The sequence below is a fragment of the Equus caballus genome, chromosome 16 (genome assembly GCF_041296265.1).
Source record: "Equus caballus isolate H_3958 breed thoroughbred chromosome 16, TB-T2T, whole genome shotgun sequence".
Taxonomy (NCBI): Eukaryota; Metazoa; Chordata; class Mammalia; order Perissodactyla; family Equidae; genus Equus; species Equus caballus.
Genome location: NC_091699.1, coordinates 34,135,714 through 34,151,587, shown reverse-complemented (window position 1 = coordinate 34,151,587; position 15,874 = coordinate 34,135,714). Strand labels below are relative to the sequence as shown.

The window sequence follows — 15,874 nt, the reverse complement described above, 5'->3', positions numbered from 1 at the left end:
CTTTAATCATGCTAAATATTTGTCTTCCAAACAAGATTTCATTTAATTAAAAAAGAAGAGGAAGGAAGGTCCTGCTCTTTAAACCTTTTGGTGGCTTTCCATTGCACTGCATGTAGAATACAAACCCCTCCGCATGGAGTCTGTGGGACATGGCTCTGTCTCCTCTCTGACCTCATCCAGTACTAACCATCCTTGGTTTCCCACATTACAGTCCCAATGCCCTTCTGCTCCCACCTCTAGGCCATGTGCTATTCCACCTGCCAAAATACCTGTTCCTTTGCCCTGTGCCTGACTCTTCATTTTCAAATTCCTCCTTAAATGTCACCTCCCCCGGTCTTCCTCATTATTCTCCATCACACTACCTTACTCGTCTCCTTCACAGCGCTTCTTGCCATCTTCATTCAATTCTTCGTTCACTTCCTCATTTAGCGTCTAGACGGTAACTCCCTTGCAGGGAGGCATCATGTTTGTTGTGTTTAACATTTAGGAGCAGGGCCAACGGGTGCCTTCTGCCTCTCTTCAAATCCTCAGAGCAGGACCTTCATGCCAAACCAATCCAAATAAATAAGTCATTAAAGGAGAAGCAGCACCCTGGCTGTGCACATGTGGCTTTGTGGGAAGTGTCCCGGCCCTCCCCTCCCCAGCCAGATGCCGCCCCTGGACCTTTGCCACAGAGAAATCTGGGAGCGGCACTGGGATCAACGCATCCCTGGTGAATCCTATTCACATGCGTTGAAGCACTCAGGAAATATTTTGTGAATGAATCAATAAATCTTGGAAAGTTTGAAAAGCACCAACCTAGGAAATAAAGTTCAGGTCCCCTAGATCAATATGGTCAAGAAAAGCAGTTGCAGGTCAGCGCTCCCTCTCCTCTTCATCAGCCATCACCTATTCATCCATTCCAGGACCAAGGACAACGAAACAAAACAAACAACCCTGACTTCCAATATGTGTGCCTCCTTGAATCTTCGGAGAGGATAACTCGGGATACTGGCAGAGGTAAGTGTTGAAAGAGTTAACTGATTTGGGAATAAATTGGTTAATTACCTAAGTGTTTCAGGACACACTTCAAGCATCCTCAGAATCTTAAAATAAGGGGCAAGTCTTCCAAACGGTCAGAAAGGCTGTCGTTATGGCAGTATGCAACAGCCCTACAGGGCACAGCAGTCATTCCTTCAAATACGTGAGGCAGATCAGATACGATCGGTGGTTAAGAAAGCCAAACCCCAAATAGAAAAGTCTCGATTACACCCCTGTGTGTACATGGGTTGTCATGCCGCACCTTTGCTTGGCAAGCACGTTCCAGTACATTCTCTCTTGAGGCGGCCTGTTATGATTGTCTGCAAGGCTTAGAAGGAAACATGGTGAGATAGCAAACATGTGGTTTGTGTGGGTGTGTTTGTCTTTCTGTGCAAACAGGATTCAGTCCCTTAGAAGAAATAACACAAACAGGAGTTGGCTTCAGGCAAAAACACGGTCGTACTGGTGGGGGTAAGAGAAGCAAGTGGTGAAGGTGGGGGCGCAGGGGCCTCGGGGGTGTGAGTTGGGCATCTGGTCAGCACAGGGATTGAAACTGAAATGGAGGTGGAGTGGAGGCTCTTAAAGTAGGGCAGGTGATGCCGGTGATCGTGTAGTTACCTTATCTTAAATTTAGCTCTCATGAACCAGGTCCTGTGCCCTTTACTTAGGTTGCTTCTTTAATCCTTTCAGAAAAACTGTGAAATAGGTACTCTTATGATTTCCATTTTACATGTGAAGATACTGAGGCTCTGAGAGGTTAAGTAATTTGCATAAGGTCACACAGTGCTGGAGCTAGGATTTTAATTGAGGATTGTTTACCTCTGAAGTTTGGGCTCATAACCGTTGTTTCACGCTCTGCCTCTAGTTGGCAGGATAGTCTGGAGCCTAAGGAAGAGGTTAAGCTTAGGGCTGTAATTACAGGGGCAAATTTCTCAGAACATAACAAAGACAGCTAGGAAAGAGTCAATCTCGGGCAGCTTCACTAAGATGTATTGTAAAGAGACCTGAGGAGTGCTGAGACTTTGTATGGGAGAAAGTGTGTTCTGTTGTTCCTTAACTTGGGGATAGAATAAAAGAAAAAAAATGTAAATCTATGGCCGAGGTGAAGGAAAGAAGGGGAAAAAATATAGGAAAACACAAAAAACAACAAGCACTAAAATTTCCTGACCAGTTTACCAAATGCTTAGAATGGCCGATGCTGGGTTTTGTTTTAAGACTTGCTTCTTACATGGGCAAGTCCATGTCCAGGGTGAGATCCATAAGGGATGTATATATTTACTGACTGTTAATGATATTCCAGAGCAGAAAGAAGGAGGTCAGCTGGTTCTCCACAAAAGAGGAGTCAGCAAACATTAACATACTGTACAATTCATGCCTCACTATTGTCCGATGCATTATAACCAATGCCCTTTCTACCTCTTAGAGCTTTGCTACTCATTGTGATCCATGGACCATCTGCATCACCTGGGAGCATCACCCTGGATTCATTGAAACAGAACTTGCCATTTAAAAGGATTCTGAAGTGATTCATGTATGCTGTAACACCTGAGAGGTACTGTCCTAGAATTTGTACTGTGCCATTTTGGTAACTTGGTGAACTCCTATTCATCCTTCAAAATCCAACTCAGATATCACCTCTTTTTTAAAGCCTCTTTTAGCAATGCATGACAGAGTTAATCACTCCTTCTCTGCTGTTTCTCTGGATCTCCTAGTTATCTATATCCTGTGCTCATCACACTGTGTTCTTTACAAGTCCTTGAGGAGATATATCCTTTTGTATTCTCTTCTTTGTATTCTAGTGTTAGTCAACTACGTCACTCCAACAAGGTAGGTTCTAAAAACTATTCAATTAAGCTACTGTTTTTCAATTTAAGTCCCTCTTGGACAATAGTTTTTAAATTTTCCTGTGCATAAAAATCACCTGGTAAGCTTATTAAACTGGAGGACTATGGACCCCACCCCCATGGATTCTCATTCTGCATGTTTAGTTGGGCCACAGGAATTTGCATTTTTAATTAGCAGCCCTAAGAATTTCCAATGGTCAATATAAAACTCTGGTTCAGAAACATTTCTAAACTGGAGTCAGGGGCGTTGAGCTTCTGGCCTAGTGGGCTGCTACTGTCCTGCTTATTGGATTGGTCTCTGCATCCTCCAGATACCAAGAGTGAGCCAATCCATCAGTGAGGGAGCTACCCCAGTATGTTTGGACTATGTTTCAGTAAGGATGTCTTTATGGAGAAATGAAAATGTGCTCAATTTCAGCCCATAAGAGTGTGAATTATTCGACACTGTTGGTGACCTCTGCTGTTCTAAAGCTCTCCCTCCCGACATTGACCCGCAGGCTCTTAGGACCCATTCTACTATTCTCCAAACACATGAATATTTTCCACATATGCAGCTCTGATTGTGCGAGTGCTGCTCTGTGCCAGGCAACCTAGGATATTTTATTTAGTTCACACAACAACCCTAGGAGGTAAGGGACGCTATTGCCCTTTTAACGATAAGGACACTGAGCCTCAGGGATATTTCGTAACTTAGTTGGAGCCGTACAGTTAGGAAGAGGCTGAGCCAGGGATCCAACTCTGATTTGTCTGATTCCAAAGCTGTTGCCTCCTTCTTGTTTGTCAAGCTGTCTCTCCGTTTCTTCAGCTATACTTTCCACACAAGATCCCCAGGGCTGGGCCCAGCTGGGGCTGGTTAGAGCCTTCCACGATGTCCGTTCACAGCTCTCCTGTTCCACGCTGCGTCCGTAGCCATTTTTCTCTAGCTGTAGAGAGTATCTGAGCTAACAGAATGTCTGGAAACACAAAGAAGTGACTTCTTTCCCTTCCTAAGAGAACTTTTAACTCATTTGCGTTTTCCCGTAGCTGGTGCTCGGAGTCCACGCATGCCTTCATGGCTGGGCTAACAGACACGCGGACACATATTTTTGAGTTGTTGTAACAACTGAATCAAATCATAGCAGAGTGGAGACAATCCATTTTTGCAGTTGATTGGAAACACAATTAAGAAATTGGATTGGCGGGGCCATAGCTAATTAACTATCCAAAATTCTCAGAGGACAAAGCAAAATAGTTTTTTCTTGGGGGGGGGTGTATTATTTTTGAGGGGTAGGAGGAAAGAAGGGGTTAAATAAATTAAGGTATATACATAAAATAAAATACTGTGCTGCTGAATCTTTTCAATGTCTACTACATACACGGCACAAAGATGAGCAGTAGGCACGATTCCTGCCCTCATAGAATTTTTTGTATATCAGATGAAGCAGAACAATGTAGATCTATATATACTATCAAAGAATTTTGCAACGTAATTTGCAGAAGAGTATATACAAAGAGAAAAAGGTAAAAAACGTCTATATGTTTGTATCCAAGTGCATTTGCCAGGTGGTTATACACAGGGTTATTTCTGTCAGTTATCTTCAAGGACTAGGAATGAGTTTGGGTTAATGATGGGGGAATGGATGGGAATGGTGGGCTTTATACATTTTTGTGGTAAGGACTGCCAACTACCTGCCTTCAGATCCCTTCTTCAGTCAAAAAACAAAACAGAACCGTTCTCACACTCCTTGTGGCTGAGCATAGCCATCTAAGTAAGTTCTGGGCAGGCTGTAAGTTAGAGGTGTTGTGGAGGGCAGTTAGGAAGGCTCCTTAGTAAGAAAAGGACTAGCCCTTTTACCCTTGTTCCTTTCTGCTGGAATGTGGATTCGTGTTGTGGCTCCAGCAGCCATCTTGGACCATGAGGAGATCTTGAGGTTGGAAGCCACAGACAGAGAACAGTAGGATGAAAGAGCATGAGTCGTCTCCATACCAGCCCACTACTGTGCTGCTGTCTCCTATGGGGACCACAAGCCACATGTGGATATTTTAATTTAAGTTACATAATTTAGTTCCTCAGCTCCACGAGCTACATTTCATGTACTCAGTAACTACCTGTGATGGCTAATAGCTGCCGAATTGGACAACACAGATAATAGAACGTTTCCATCCTTGCAGAAAGCTCTGTTGGATAGTGCTGTTCCTCTCCTTGCTTCCAGACTCTACAAAAGAGAATAAGTCCCCAAATATTTGTCTTTGTTACCTGCGGCTGAATCAAACACATACTATACAAAGTCTTTTTTTTACAAGAGCATATGTCAATTTTATGACATAAGATGAATACAGTTTTAAATACACAACTGAACATCCAATGTGGATTAAAACAGATAAAGATATACTATAAAAAATCTGGCATGATTGTTTTAAAAAATAGAGGAATATTGTATCAAAAAATAGATTTTTTAAAACCCTAGGTATATAAAAGATCTGGAAAATTATAAGCCTTTAGATTTGTTTCCTTGTTCAGAAGCAAGACCGGGCACCCAAAGTTTATACAACCTTCACTTCGAATTGACATAGACCACACACCAGGTAAGCACATACATTTCTATAGAGTTATTTTCTACACATTCAGCTACAGAGCATATTAAGAATGCTCTGAGAGATACAGCTAACATTCACGGGAGACACTTTTATAAGGATAAGCTATGGTCTGGTGCTCTTTAGCTATCCATCAAACTCTCTGCTGTTTGCATTTTGAAAATATACAATGACATTACATTTTAAATACACTGGGCTACATTGTGCTCTCTTTGAACCTGCAGCAAAATTATGATGCCATTGTGTATTTTTAAAGATTAAATATTTCTCATATTTTTGCGCTGCAGCAAGCAAACCAAAGGCTTTTAGCATTCCAGGTCATGTAGACGATTTCAACAAGGTTGTTTATTCTCCGTTCAACGTGTGCGGGATTCAGGGGAATCATTTCCATTCTTATAAGAAGGTGCCCCCCAGGTAATCTTTGGCAGATGAATGTCAATGCATACTCTGATCTGTCTGGAAAATGCAGCGTGTAAAACCCATCGCAGGGCTGAGGTGAGCAAGGACAGATAAACTAAGACTCTGTCGTGGAGGCTTATAATAAAGCAGAAAAACTTTAAACTTTCTTTCAACAGGGCAGCAAATGTAGTAAGCTGCAAGTCCCCCATAGGGTACTTTGCCAGCACAAATCAAGGATGTGTGTCATTTTTTTCCCTTTCCCTTTGTGTGTGTGTGTGTGTGTGTATTTTATCCTTCAAGTCATGATGGTTTGATATATATGCCGTTTCTGCACATTTTTATTTTCTAATTCTGCCGAGAGTCTTAGAGGCTTGTTGAGATGAGAGTCAAAAGCTGGACAAGCGTGTTCTTGGTCAGCGACCAGTGCTCTTACGAAATTCCTTTTTCATCACACTGGGAGAGGAAGTGGTTTCCACCTCAGGCTTTATATGACCACCGCCTCCTTTTTACCTTTGCCTGAAAAACGAAGAGTAAAGATGATTGAAGAGGACATTTTGGGGAGAGGGCTCCAGATCCTGCTCCTAACATTGACCTAACATTTCAGAGTGTTGTCTATCTCCTTCTGTCTCGATCAGCAGGGGAAATTTTTAGTGCAAATTTTAGGATCTTGGGCTACTGTCCATTCAACACAACATTGGCTAAATTTCAATTCTCCTTTTGCTATTTACCAGCATTAGCATGACTGAGGACCCGAGTGGGTGAGCAGGCAAACCCGGAAGCCCCCTGGGAAGCAATGAGAAGGAGAAAGCCTGAGAAACTCGCAGGCTGAATTTTGATTTTTGTGGATCTCTGCTACAAAACCTCTTAACGTCCTTCTACGCCACTCCCTCTTCTTCTGACCTCCACGACCCCTTCACCTTAGCTGGTCTGCAACTGTGCGAGTTTCTTTCCAACTACTTGTCCCCACCCCAAAGCTGGCAATTTGCTCCCTCCCTCTCTTCCACCTGCCTCTGCTACGTGACCTAGAGTGAGTCACCTGCCATCCTAAATCCTTGGTTCCTTCAGCTGGAGATGGTGCACCTGTTTTAGAAGGTCTCTGATGGTGCTTCTATTCTGAGGTTGTAAGATTCAGGTCATGCCTGCTCAAGAAAAACACATGTGACTTGGTTAAAAATGAGCATCTGGGCATGGGTTACTCTTTCTACTTGAAAGTATTTTTTAATGGCAAGAGTAACATATGAGCATTTTTTCCTACACAAAATGAAAACATCAGAGATAAGATTCAAATTGTTCTTTCCTGCAACCCCAGCTCATACCACCTCAAATGTTGAGATCAAAGAAATACAAAAAAAACCTCAAACGTTACCCACTTCACTACTTTAGGAGTTTGATTTGTACTTTTTCTGAGAATTTTCTGTTTTTATACACATTATGTATATCCAAAGAAACTGTATAACATTGTTTTGTGAGTTTTATTTTTAAAAATAAAGATGCTGTTTCTACACATTCCAATTTTCCAGTTCCACTGAATGTCTGACAGGCTCATCAAAATGAGAGTTGAAAGCTGGACAAGTGTGTTCTTTGTAGGCAATTGGTATACTGTTGTGAATATAAAAATAAAAATATAAATAGTATACTCTGCTTATTGTTTTGCATTTCCTTTTTGTTTCCCTAAATATCAGTTAATATTAACTATTACTGCAGAAGAACATAGATCATCCTTTTTAACAGCTGCATAGTATTCCATATAATAATAATAATAATAATAATAGCTATGATTTGCAGGTTGCTAACTATTCGCCAAGAACTGTTTTCACTTAATCCTCATGAACTCCATGAAATAGGAAGCCAATATTGGTTTCATTCTACAAATGAGAAATCTCAGAAGCAATATAAAAATATGATGCATTATTTCATCTACTGCTCGATATTTAGGATGTTTCTAATTGCTTGCTATGACAAACATGCTACCAAACCTCCTTGCCCAGGTGCAGGCAGGATGAGTCAGAAGGGGAAGAGCCGAGGGGTAAGATACATGCCTTTTTAGGTTTAAGAGAGCCTTCCAAACTGCCCTTGATGATCTTATCAAAAGAGGCTGTGAACACTGAGAAGGAGGAGGATGGGATGTGAAACGGGGAGTGGGCTGGCAGGATGGTAAAAGGGGGATGGGTGAAGGAACACCTCAAACTCCAACTTCATGCACTTTTCAGTTGTGCATAAGGACCATCCTGGGCAAAAGGAGGAATTTTCCACTATTTCTCCTAAGTCTCCTAAACTCCAAGGCATCTTTTCACTTCTGCTCTGTCTCCCCAGCTCCTAGGACCTTCCCTCCCCCGGCAGTGCATCTGGGCGCCAGCTGTGCCAGTTTTGTTAGGCTTAGGAAAGAAGTCAAGCCCTTCAGTATTTACTTTATCCTGAGAACATTAAGGAAGGTAGACAGGCCTCCGTCCCTATGCACCATTTAAACAGATGTCAGACCGTGGATGTGGGCTCATTTTTCATTCTTTAATCCGCAGGTATGAATTAAACCATAACCTGCTTCCCCGACACCACGGCATCAATATTTTCTCAGACTGGAACATGGTCTCCCTGTTCTTATCCACCATTTAAAAATAAACTTAACATATGGCGTGTGTCTTATGGCAAAGGAATGCAATGTGTTTTTCCTGACATATGACTCAATTCAAACACTAGGCAAAACTTTGATATATCAGAGGAGTTTGCAGTTGGAGAGAATATGCTTGCTACCTTCTCTGTTAAACGGGTTAATTCCTTGACGCAAATTTCCTGGACCTGAGACGTCCCAAGTTTCTCAGATAACTGAGCTCCTTAAATCACAAATGTGTCATACAGACCCTAGGGTCAAGCTAAATACTGAACGAGGCGTCTTAAAATAGTCAAACTAATAGGTAAAATGCATCGAGTTGGGAGCATCCGTGATGATAGTTACACAGTTTTCTCAAAGACCCTGCAATGCTCCACCAATCATTCAACACACCCCAAAGTCACCGCGCAAACGGAGGCAAAGGAAAGAGGACCTCGGACACAGTAAAAGCTTGCAAATGCAAGCAGAACAATAATTAAAAAAAATAGTAACTACCACTTACGGGGTGTTTATAATATTCCAGGCACAATGCTTAGAGCTTTGCCTACATGATCGTATTCAATCCTCACAACAGTCCTCTGAGGTTAGTATTGTTATTATCTCTATTTTACATACGAGGAAATTGGGATTTAGAAGGCATGGTATTTTGCCCAAATTTATACATCTATTAAATGATAGAACTGAGATCCAAATCTACTTCTGTCTGATTCCAGAGCCTGGCCCCACTTTGCTAATACACAACGAAGGCTTATTATTGTACGACATCAGAGATAGGCGTTTTTAAACCCCATCTCCCAAAATATAACTACAATACTGTGAATTTGACCTCTAAGCAACTTCTCAGCTTTCTAACTTGTTCAGGTCTTCCTGTTCTTCCCTGGGGCGCTCGGGTGGCCTCCTGGCTGCTCACTCTGTACCCTAATTCATCCTCCAAGGCTACCGGGAGAGTGATCCTTCAGGGGGAAACATATCGTGCACTCACTTGCTCAAAAATCTCCAGTGGTCCTTGCATGTAGCTCCTGCAACGGCCTGGACAGTGCCTTCAGGACAGTGAGTGCTCAATGGTACCTCTGAGTGACGAGACATTTTCCAACTATCTCTTTTCTTTTCCTGACACCGTTTCTGAAATTAGGTAACCGAGGTCACAACTATAGATCAGGCAATGTTCAATACTGGAAAGTGCTGTCTTTATTTAGAGTCTGAAAGATTTAAGCTCTATCCTTTTTTTCCTGAGGAAAATTTGCCCTGAGCTAACATCTGTTGCCAATCTTCCTCTTTTTGCCTGAGGAAGACTGTTGCTGAACTAACATCTGTGCTGATCTTCCCCTCCTTTATGTGGGACACCACCACAGCATGGCTTGACAACCAGTGCTAGGTCTGCACCCAGGATCCGAACCTGCAAACCCCAGGCCAGCCCAAGCTCTATCTTTGTTAGCTCCGTGACCTTGGGAAAGTCACCTTACCCATGATTCTTTTTCCTCATGTGTCCCTCTAACCTGGTCAGTGTAAAGTTAGAGGTGGTGTATGCCTGAGGTACATAGGATCCTAATATCATTATTAACAAACATTGTGAAAACATTTCATCAGTCATTCACACCTTAGTAAATCAACAGATCTGGACCATCTCCCCTGTGACAGTGAGATGGGAGCAGAGTATTTAGGGAAGAAAAATTTTTGTGGGCAGGAAGGAGGAGGAAGACTTCTTGGAACATGGAGCCCTGCCTGGTAGAGGACTGGTGGTGACAAGCTGCCCCTGTGGTGGTCCTGGCATCTTGGGAGTGTCTGTGGGAGGACAGAAGATTCTAGAAGAGGACATAAGGATGATTAACAAGAAAATAGAGAGGGCCATAGACACCCTTTATTGCTTTACCATTTTGCTTAGGGCCAGCTTGGGATCCAGGCTGAGCTGTTGTGGGCCCAGGAGAAGGAGAAACACAATGAGGGTGATACAGCTATCTTGGCCTCTGGTGTAAGCCGCCCTTGCCTAAGACAATTTGATCCTGAAGACTTTGGGGAAATTTTCAGGTACCTATTTCTGAGAAACAGACCACCCTCAAACGGTGATGATTTATTATTTCCCCCAATTTGGTGGATTAGCAATCTAGGTGGTTGTTCTGCTGGTCTTGCCTGGGATCACTCACGTAGCTGCAGACATCTGACAGCTTGACTGGGCCTGGAAGGTCCAAATGACTTCATGTACATGTCTGGCAGCTGATGCCAGCTGTTGATGGGCAGGGTGCCCCAGCTCTCCACCACATGCCTCCCGTCCTCCAATAGGCCAGATGGGGCTTCTTCATAGCGTGGAGGTTTCAGGGCTCTAAAAGCTTAACGGCTGAAACCACAAGGCCTCTTACGGCCCAGGTTTCAGAACTTGTGCAATATCACTTCCGCCATATTTTATTGGTCAAAAGAACTCACCAGGCCAGAACTGATTGTTGAGGGTGGAGCAATTGATCCCGCCTTTTGTCGGGAGGAATGGCAATATCACGTTGCAGAGGTGCGTGGACAGGGAGGCATGATTCACTTAGGGCCATTATTGTAACAATCTAAGACAGGGGGTATTCTTTCCCTGGTCACTATTTCCAGAAATGTCTGCCCCTATCAGCCTAGGAGTTTTACCTACAAATTATAGGGTTATTTGGTTTTCTGAAGTCAACAGGATAGTTAATGGCCTTTGGTCAGTTACTGACCAAATAAGAGGCAAAATCAAGCCAGAAACTTGCTCCTAGAGCTTTCTGGGTCTTTGAATTGGCTTCTCCTACAGTCCTGCTCCTTATCCTCACTGAAAAGCGTGCAGTGCTAAAAAGCACTCTGGCAGTGTATGGTGTTGACCTAAGGCTTAAATAAGGAAAAAGCACAATTATTTTGACACTTTAGGATGCTTTTTATCATCTTTAGGAAGGGAATCTACTTCCAAGAACTCTTCTATAGCTATAATATAAACTCCATGGGCCCGGTCTTAGAGCAGTATCACGTTTAATGGTAGCAAAAAATATAAGTCCTTCTAATCTTAACTTGCATTTCTTGAGCAACATTAAAGAGGATTCAATTCCTAACCCAAAGCACCATTTCCTCTCAGTTGCTAACTCTCTCACACCTTGAAGCTGCCCCACCATCTCTTTCTGCCTAACTCTCTCTCTCCATTTCTCCTCAGACTCTCTGTGACAGTCCCAAATGGTAGGCCCCACTCTTCTCTTCCCTCACTCTTTCGTTTTCCACATGAGTCTTTTCCTTGCAGAAGTGGGCCTCGGCTCCCTCTGAAACAAATTCCCGTTCTGAGTCTTCCCATTGATTAACTTATGGTTTCTTCACCTTGGTACAAATGACATTTGGGGCCATAGAACTCTTTGTTGTGGGGGCTGTCCTGTGCATTGTAGGATCTTTAGCAGCATCCCTTGCCTCCACTCGCTAGATGTCAGCAGAACTGCCTCCCAGTTTGGGCAACCAAAAATGTCTTCAGACACTGCCAGACGTCCCCTGGGTGGCAAAAGCAGCCCTGGTTGAGAACCACTAGATCATCCCAATCCATATATTAAAGGCCCTAGGAGATTGAGGAGGAATGGCAGAATGTTCTGGGCAGTGGCCAATGCCAGTTTTCTGCAGTGGGAGGGAAAGGAAATCAACTGAAAATATATTTACATGTAATATTTTGTGTCTCTATTACAGTACCCTGATCCAGCAGCATGGTCAGGAAAGAAAAATGTTTAAGTATGAGTTCAATTATGTGCTCTGAGCTCCAGCCTGAGATGAGCAGGAGAAGCTAATAGGAGGTGACCACCTGGTATGCTAGAACAATCCGGGACTCTTGGGTTCAGGTCTGAGACCTGCCACTTGTTATCAGATTCAGCAGGTCTGGGCTGGGCCTTGGGCATGAGTATTGAAAAGATTCTTTAGGTGTTTCTGATGTGACTTCTGGTTAAGAGCCTCATATTAAAGGCTCAATAAGTGGAGGTGGCTATGGTGAAGAATACGCTAGGAAGGGAGATAAGAGAGCTGAAAGCTTTATCAGGTGGTTCACTAACTCGCTGTGTGACTTTGACAAAGGCATTTTACCCTCTGGGACTCATTTTTCTCATCTTCCAAATAAGGGGGTTGGACTAAACCAGTGTATCTTGAAGTGTGGTCCAGTACCACCTTGGACATTTGTCAAAATTCAGATAGCTGAACCCCAATGAACATTTAATGAATTGGAATCTCTCAAGGTGGGGACCCAGAGATCTACATTTGAAAAATGTACCCTAAATTTTTCCTATAATAGGGCAGTAAACATTTAGAGATTATTTCCAAGTATCAGATTCTATGATTATTTTGTTGTCATAATACCTACCTGTGACATAAGTGTTATTATTATTATACCCATTTGACAGATAAGGAAACTGAGGCTCACACTGATCAAGCAACTTTCTCAAGGTCTCAGGTGTGGTAAGTTTGGAGAGCCAGGTTCGAACCCAAGCAGTCTGGTTGCAGAACCCCAGCCCTCCAGCCCTAAGCGTTGGCTGCTCTGCCTCTCTTTTGAATACCGATTTTTCAGAGCCTCTGGACTTGTGATTTCTGAGGCTCTCAACACATTGCAAATTTTTTTTTTTTTTTGAGGAAGATCAGCCCTGAGCTAACATCTGCTGCCAATCCTTCTTTTTTTGATGAGGAAGAGTGGCCTTGAGCTAACATCCCTGCCCATCATCCTCTACTTTATATGTGGGATGCCTACCACAGCATGGCATGCCAGGCAGTGCCATGTCCGCACCTGGGATCCGAACAGGCAAACCCAGGGCCGCAGAAGAGGAACGTGCACACTGAACCGCTGCGCCACTGGGCCGGCCCCACCTTGCAAATTTTAAGACTAATTAAAATTCTTCCAGACTCTTTGCCTATACTGTAAGCAGTGATGGCTTCATGAAAAGGTAATTTTACGGGGGAGGAGGGGAAGAAAGAGGAGGATTCACTAAAATAAACATGAAAAGAACTTGGCTGCTAAAAACGAGCGGTTTTTATTATTAAGTACCTTTCTCCAAGCCATCATGGCTAATTCATTGCCATACTTCATTATAGAAACTAACTGAAAGGTTATAAGTAAGTACTCTTCAGTCAGACGTTGCAGTTAATTTCAACTTCAATACTTATTAATGTTTCTGATTTAATGCTGATTGATCATGGAATCCCAAGAAGGCGCATGGAGACTGGGCTGTAGTTTTGTACTCTCATCTTCTCTCCTAGAGAGACTATTGCAAACAGGCTTCTTGGAGAGGGCAGGAGAAGCATTTGTTTTGATTTTCCTCATTAATGTTTTATCTGTTCAGGATAAATCACGGAGAATGCATACCAGGCTGAACATTTGCAAGCGGGATCCGCAAAATAAAGTCAAATTCAGGAATAATCTGGTTACACCAATTCATCATGTCTAGCATTACTGACAATATTCAGACAATGTAATTCCTATTACACCTGCTTTTAGAAAAGAAAAATCTAGTCGGTAACCCTAAATTAAATTAACATTTTTAGTGTATATAATTTGTAGTTCAGAATGAGCTGTAATTATCATTTAGGGAAAACCATATGGAAAGCATTACCAGCCTTTGCTAAGTCTTGGGTTTTAACAGTGATCCATGACTCAAAATGCTTTATCCAAACAGGTTGTAAATTCTGAGACAAGCAAGATGCATTTCAATCATTTTTATGTTAATTCCAAATGAAGAATTCATTGTCTTTTCAAATTATAATAAATTGGAAAGCAATTTCCCGCTAAACAAATCAAGGAAATTGAAAAATTACTTCTCTGGGAGCTGTTTTCTACATTCTGCTTTTTTTTAGGCTTTCTTTTTTTAAGATGTGCTTTTATCATTCTTGATGTGTATACTAATAGACATCTGCATTGTCCAAACCGTCTTCTTCCTCTTCTTTAAAGTGGAAGGTGAACTCTGAAAAATGGTTAATGTTCAATGTAATTTCATTCTGGGGGGAGTCTGGAGCCTGCAATGAGAGCTCACATTTAAGAACCTCAATTAATATTTAGAAAATTAGCTCCCGAAGCTACTGGCCTTCTCTCTCCATGATGTACTTTACTTCCCGGGGAACCACAGAAGTGTCTGTGTCACCGTGAGGCCAAGGCTTCACCTACATTGTGCCTTGTGGGCACTCAAGCATCCTTCAAATTCTTGGGATTGTTAAATTAATCTGAGATTTAAAACGGTGAACATAATAATCCCATTGAATGGAAAGGAAATGATAACAAATGAAGGACCTTATTGAAAACCAAAATGGGGAGAAAAAAACCAAAGCCAAGAAATAGTGTGTTGCCTAGAAGATAACCAAAAGCAAACAAAACAAGTTTTGAAAATGATTGCTTTGCCTTTTGAAAATCCATCCCCCACCGCCCCACTCTATTCTCCTCCTTCTATGTAGAGACGTGGGAACATTCTCTGATGAAAAGAGAAGAGGGGACTATCTGTGTACTGATATTTCTTAATCAATCCAGCAAAATACTTTGATTTACTCTAGAGATTGACTTGGTCTCTGTTTAGGTTATCTGCACCCAGGACTCTCTGTGAAAGGCCTATTTTCATGGCCATTGACACTATGGACATTTCTCACTTTATTTCACAGCCTTCTTAAAATGATGAAGGAGATTTCCATCCTGCAGGTTGCAGCTTCTCCTAAGAGACTGGCTGGTGAGCACCAGAACCAAAGCACCCTTGGTTTGAAGAAGAGCATCCAGTGGGTCTCAGGTGGTAGCAGGAGTTTATTGATTTTTAAAGGCCTTTTCTGAAGGTGTCATGCGGTTTCTTTGAAGGGTGCCCCGTTGGCAGGATTTGGGCTTGGCTTGGTCACTGGACATTAGGATACTTCAACTTGGTGCTTCCCAAGTTGGGATAAATCAAGTGACAGACATGTGACATTGAGCTACCAATTGAATGTTGGTTGTCTCCCATGGAATTGCCCTATTTCTGTAGCAGGAAGGCTATCGTCTTTCATTTCATTTTTATACTCTGGAGTTGGATGAAGAAGAGAGAAATCTAGAAAGAAGCTTTTTTTATACAGGAAATAAGTAACTGTCACTATGTGAACAATTTTCCTCATTGTTTTATTATTCCAACTAGTCCTCCCAATTTGTGTCAACACAAATACAAACACAGACTTTGTAGACTCAAGGGTGAAAGTCACCAATGTACCAAAGACAGCTAAGTCCAAAGCCAAGTCCAAGTCACAGACTGTCTTGGAGATCAGCTGTGGAACAATGTTGGCTCCAAAGCTCTATTCCAGATGGAAACCAAAGAGGATTTGCTTTAGCCCAGCATAGGTATGGCTTGCTACTGGCAGGCTCTTCCCAGTAGGATTCTATATAGTTTGGATAAAGACCATGAGAAAGCTCATTACAGCTCTTTACCAAGAGAAGGGAAGAGGACATTTCTTCTCGTTCTTTTCTTCCTCTCCTCTC

The 15,874-nt window shown here is 42.4% G+C and overlaps 1 long non-coding RNA gene across 1 annotated transcript; it reads left to right on the top strand.

The window, feature by feature from the left end:
- The first annotated feature begins 1,371 nt into the window (after window positions 1–1,371).
- On the top strand, window positions 1,372–7,482 carry LOC106781774 (uncharacterized). Its single transcript, XR_001378519.3, has 3 exons — window positions 1,372–1,491; window positions 2,444–2,572; window positions 6,569–7,482. It is a non-coding gene; the product is annotated as an uncharacterized lncRNA (long non-coding RNA).
- The last annotated feature ends 8,392 nt before the right edge of the window (window positions 7,483–15,874 follow it).